The 6308-nt window shown below is 44.7% G+C and overlaps 1 pseudogene; it reads left to right on the forward strand.

Annotated features, from left to right (window-relative positions):
- Positions 1 to 587: 587 nt before the first annotated feature.
- On the forward strand, positions 588 to 3005 carry LOC141251607 (uncharacterized; annotated as a pseudogene).
- The last annotated feature ends 3303 nt before the right edge of the window (positions 3006 to 6308 follow it).

Consider the following 6308-nt stretch of genomic DNA (forward strand, 5'->3'; position numbering starts at 1 on the left):
TTGTTTAAGTGTGTTTGTTTAAGTTTTTAAGTGTGTTTGTATTGTTTTAGTGTGTTTGTTTTCCTTTCCGAAGTGTGAATTGTCTGTAATCTCTTTTTAATTTCTGAACTACGAATGGTTTGTCTTAGCATGTTTGTAATGAAATTGAAATTGTATTTGAATTTTAAAATATTCAACTCTGCAACACTGCAATTTTGTGACACTGTAACTCTGAAGCACTGCAACTCTGAAAAGCTGAACTCTTCAACTCTGAGTTTGACTCCGAATTTGAATTTGAATTTGAAGTTGGCCCCGATTTCAAATTTAAATTTGAATTTGAATTCGAATTTGATTCTAAATTCGAATTCAAATTCTGAGCCAAACATATGAGCCACGTATATATAAAGTAAAGATGGAACTCAATTTCCATACACCAACCTTCATCCATTGCATAACTCTGCAACTCATTCTTGACACACCAAAATTATCTCATTTCGTAACTAAACACAATCATTTCTACTACATCAAGCTCTTCGTCAAACTCTTCATCACCTGATGATCTCCTCGGCCAAGTTAGTAGTTGTGTACGGTCCATCGTACCTTGTATGATGCAGCTCATCCAACGACAACAAGTACAACAACAACAAGCACCACAAATAAATTCAAGGAAGAAGCGTAAAGTTATTAATAGAGAGAGGGTCGACCGTGCCTTGCTACGGGAACGAGATTACTTCGGTCCTGCAGCGACCTATGCAGATAAGTTCCGACGCAGATACCGAATGAGGAGGCCCTTGTTCGAATGAGTAGTTGTCAGGGTGTTGAACCAAGATGATTAATTTGTGCACAAGCTAGATGTTGTTGGCCGCTCGGGGTTATCCACATTCCAAAAATGCACCACAACCGTTCGCATGCTAGCTTATGGTTGTTGTGCCGATTGCGGTTGATGAGTATTGCCGCATGGGGGAAAGTACGGCTCTGGAATGTCTGTCGCATTTCTGTGATGTTGTGTTTGCGGAGTTTGGTGCAACCTACATGAGGAGGGCCAATGAAGACGATGTACGACGAATTCTAGCTATCAACGGAGCAAGAGGTTTTCCGGGAATGCTAGGGAGTATTGACTGCATGCATTGGACATGGGAAGAATTGTCCAACGGCGTGGCGCAGTGAATTTCAAGGGAAAAGAAAAACACTGACCCTTGTTTTAGAAGCTGTGGCGATCCAGGACACATGGATATGGCATTCTTTCTTTGGGGTTTCGAGGAAATTCAGTGACATATCAATAGTGCAGCGTTCGCCGGCATTTGAAGATCTTCTCAACGGCATGACACCTCAGGTTGAATATATTGTTAATGGTCATCAATACAACATGCCGTACTACTTAACTGATGACATCTATCCATCGTGGGCTACGTTTGTGAGTGCGGTCGCAAATCCGATAACTCATATGGAGTCAAAGTTCTCTCAGCTGCAAGAGTGTTGTAGGAAAGATGTGGAGCGTGCATTTGGTGTTTTGCAAGCAAGGTTTGAAATAATACGCAATCCGGCTCTTGCCCATAACAGATCCACACTCCAGAAGATCATGGATTGCTGCATCACACTGTACAATATGATAGTGGAGGATGAGCGCCACACTTACAAAAACTACGATAGTGAGACGGAAAGCCTGAGAATGGAGTTCAAACAAGACACCAGGGAAAGTGTTGGGGATCTGAATGATGGAATTCGTATCAGAAGGGCGAGTTCTACAATAAACTCTCTCGATGATTACATGAATATGAACCGTCAAATGCATAACGTCAACACGCATGAGAGACTCACTTCAGACCTGATGCAACATATTTGGAGGTTACGTTGATTGTCCGAGCTTCAATAATCGTGTGTCTTGTTTGCTTTAAGATCGATGCATTTATTTTTGTTGTTTAATTCGCTCGTTTCCATCCGCGTTAATGTCTTTACTTTTGTTGTTGTAATCTGGTATATTCTGTAATTTGCATAATGTAACATGTTTGTTTGTCGCAGTTCAAATTTCAATTTTTTTATTTAAAACTATTTTAATATTATATTATTTAATGAAATATATAAAAATTAAATTAACAACATAACACTATATTAAAAATTAAAATTAAAAAATTAACCAATGTATTATTTTAATGTTAAAAAACTAAAAAATATATATATGGAGCACGATGCCTAGGCATTGTACCACCCACTGAGTGACACAGGGACGATGCCTAGGCATCGTCCCAAAAAGGACATTCATGCTTACGCATGGGACGACACGAATGGAGATAGTCTTAAAGTATAGTTCTTTTATACATTTGTTACTTGGTAGTTTTAATTCTTGGAGCTCAGAGAATCTAGAGAGAATCCTTCGCTCTTGTGATAGAGACGTGACTGATGATTTAATACGCAGAGTTGATATAATTCTTGAAGCAATTTTCGCCAACAGTGCAACAGGAGACCGAGTTGACCTTCCAAACGCTATACTGATGGACAACATTTGGGCAAATGAGCGAAGAATGGAAGCGCTGAAGCTTTACTATAGGGTTTTAGAAGCCATTTGTTCTGCTGAAGCTCTGCGGTTACATGTCAACAATCTAACTTTACTGTTGACCAATGAGAGGTTCCATAGGTGTTTGTTGGCTTGTTCTGCTGAGATGGTTTTGGCAACTCATAAGACAGTGATGATGTTGTTTCCTGCTGTGTCGGAGAAAACTAGAATCACGGCTTTTGATCTTAGCATGGTATGTTTTTTTTTTGTTGAAAGGGGAACTCATATATTAAGTAACTAGGAACGAAAATTAAACAGGCACGAGTCTAGGTACGCCAAAGGCACCATAATCCTTATGTAGCAAAAATGAAAGATCCACAAGCGGATCCAAAATGGCATGAAAGCCAAGGGGAAAGGAGAATGCAAAGTCCACCAACCAATCGGCCACCGAATTCGCCTCTCTGAACACATGACAGGATTGGACAGACCAATCCCTACGGATGGAGTCTTGCACCAAAGATACAAGACTAAATAATGGATGGTTCCGCTCCAAAGGTTTGGACAACAACGAAAATGCCATAGTCGAATCCGTCTCAATACAAACCCTCCTGAAACCTTTCTCCCAAGCAAGCTTGAGGCCCCACACCATTCCCCACAATTCAGCTTGGACAACAGTGCAGCTTCAAATATTATGGACAAACCCGCCACACCAATCACCATTGGAATCTCGGAGCACACCCCCCGCCGCTGCGAGGCCGTTCTTCACCGAGCCATCGGTATTTATCTTAATCACGCCCACCTCAGGTTTCTTCCAGGCGATGATCCTTGCTTCCCTGCGTACACCGGTACGCAGCCCAGCTCTGTTACTCCAAGCCGAGTTATACTTGATAATGTACCGGCGCACAAACTCATTTCTGATCCCTGTCATGCTCTCATTCTGGAAGACCTTGGCGTTACGCCATTTCCATGTCCACCACAAGGCCATGATGAAGACCTGCGCCCATTCCATCCCAGACACCAACAAATACCGCCTCATAACGTTCTGACGGACCCAAACTGCAGCGTCTGAGGACCAAAAAAGCCGGGAGGAGGCTGGACCCCCAAACTCTCTCCACATCTGACAGCTTGTTCCACAATCCCTGAACAGATGGTTAATATCCTCCACCGCAGCAGAACAGAGGGGACAAGACTCGTCCATGGTAAGGTGTCGTCTCTTCCTCTTACTATTGGTGAGGGTCTTGCCTTTGATGAGTAACCAGCAGAAGGTTTTGGCTCGTTCAGGCGCAATGATCTTCCACAATTTCTCATAAACCATGCGGTCTATATCCGGTTTGATGCTCTGGTTCAACATAAAGGGTAGACCGATTGAACGGAGTACTCACCATCCCTCGATCCCCCCAGCAAATCGTATATGGTTTGTCCTCCCCTTCCAACACTACCATGGACGCCATCCTCAGAATATCCGAACTAGGGAGGAGTCCTGCAAACTCGTCCCACAACCACCCCTCCTCCATAGACCAGAAGGAGCGGACCGGAAGCTCAGTGGAGTTTGGCTCTGGTTCGCCGGTGGCTAAGTCTAAGAGCCTTCAATCACCGATCCAGACATCAAGCCAAAACCTGATAGTAGACACATTCCCCAGTAGCCACTTGCAACCCTGGACAATAACCGAGCTCACACCTTTCTGGATACTCCTCCACACGACAAAAAGCTCTCGCAAAGGTCTCACCATTGGCCCTGATGTATTTTTTAGAGATGACCCGTGCCCAAAGGCTATCGTTTCTTGTCAAAAACCTCCAGCTTAATTTCCCAACCACAGCTTTGTTCAATGTCTGCATATCCTTGAGCCCCATACCATCCTCGGCTTTCGGACGGCACATCGTACCCCAATCAACATGGTGCATTCTCTTAACATTGGCCTAGCTGCCCCAAACAAAAGATCGCATCATACTATCAATCTCTTTACACGTACTGACCGGGAGGGTAATGGTACCCATAGTGTAAACATGAAGCGATGAGATAACGGTCTTTGCCAAGGTGATGCGACCCGGAAGACTCAGATTTCTGCATTTCCAACCCGAGAGGGGGTTAAAATTTTGTCAAGTAGCGGCCGGAAGGTCTCTCTATTCAGCCGCTTGTGAATTAAAGGGACCCCCAGATAAGACCCGAGATCGGTGGGTGATTGGCAATGGACACACGCTTCGGATTTCATCCACAATCACTTGATCAGTATTATTGGAAATGAACAGTTGAGTTTTCGCCGCACTCGCCTTTTGGCCAGACGCAGTATAGAAGCTGTCTAAGCAGGACATGATAACCCCCATCTGATCCGCAGAAGCTTCCGCACACAAAAGTACATCGTCCGCGAATAAAATGTGAGAAATCTTCGGGCCCCTCCTTGAGAGCTTGATCGATTTCCACTCCCCTGAATCGCTCAAACCCGAGATCTGCCGGCTCAGTTTCTCAATGCAAAGAACAAACAGATACGGTGACAGTGGATCACCCTGCCTGATGCCTCTGCTTGGCCTAAATTGCTCAGTCAGCTCGCCATTCCACAGAAGGTTCATGGTAGTAGTGGAAATGCACTCAGCAATCCATCGAATCCAGCAATCCGGGAAACCCGCATCGACTAATGTATCAATGACAAAATCCCATCTCAACCTATCGTAGGCCTTATCGAGGTCCACTTTCAAAATCATCCAACCCTTCGAACCCGCCTTATACTTCATAGAGTGGATGATTTCTTGAGCCAAAACAACGTTATCCTGAATCAAGCACCCGAGAATAAAACTGCCCTGCATCGGACTAATAAGGTCCGAGATAACCAACTGCAGCCTTGTCACCAACATCTTTGTGATAGTTTTAAAAACTACGTTACAGAGACTGATAGGCCAAAATTGTGTAATCCTCTCCGGATTGTCCACCTTGGGGATCAGGGAAATCACAGGGTCATTCATACGCGGCGGCATACAGAAATCTCTGAAGAAAGCTTTCACCGCAGTGCAGATTGATTGACCCACTGTACTCCAGCAATTGTGGAAGAATAGAGGCTGAAAATCGTCGGGCCCGGGTGGTTTCAATGCTCCCATCTTCTTAACAACCTACAGAACCTCCTCATCTAAAAAGGAGTGGAGATTGACTCCCAGCGGTCCGGTGCAATCTGAGGGAAACGCCCACTGTGAGTGACAATTGGGGGGCGTCCTCAACAAGAAGATCGTACAGATTGTGGAAATAGCTAACCGCAAAATTTTCCAACTCAGACTCGTCTTCAATCCAAACATCATTCACATCACAGAGGGTAATCACCTTGTTCCTACGGCGACGAATAATGGTGGAAGAGTGGAAGAATCTTGTATTCATGTCCCCTGCTTGGAGCCAGTGCAGTTCCTCCTAGGCAAGAACTGAATCAAGCTCATTCAAGAAGCCTTTTTGGATAGTCAGGAGGTGAGTCATGGGAGCTAAGTCAATCTGGTTCTGAACATCTGAGAGCTTGGCCTCTAGCTCCGCTTTCCTGCGGTGAATGTCGCCAAAGGCAACTTTATTCCACCTGCGCAGACAGTATTGTAGTTTCCTCAACAAATTCATAGGATTAGAGTCCACATCCCATTTGCTTCTAATCAGATCCTGGAAGATAGGGTGTGAGCACCAGGCTGCTTCAAAGTAGAAAGGGCGCCGCCGCCTATTACTCCCCCTCACCGGGTCCAGACTGACCATCATGGGATTATGGTCATACGAAAGCTTGGGGAGATGCCTGACTGAGAGGTTAGGCCATTGCAAACACGTATCGAGACTCCCAAAAGCCCTGTCTAATCTCTTCGCTCTATAAGCCTCCGAGTTCTC

This window comes from Phyllobates terribilis, unplaced genomic scaffold (assembly GCF_046119375.1).
Source record: "Phyllobates terribilis strain yellow unplaced genomic scaffold, ASM4611937v1 Scaffold_7298__1_contigs__length_38656, whole genome shotgun sequence".
NCBI classification, from domain to species: Eukaryota; Metazoa; Chordata; class Amphibia; order Anura; family Dendrobatidae; genus Phyllobates; species Phyllobates terribilis.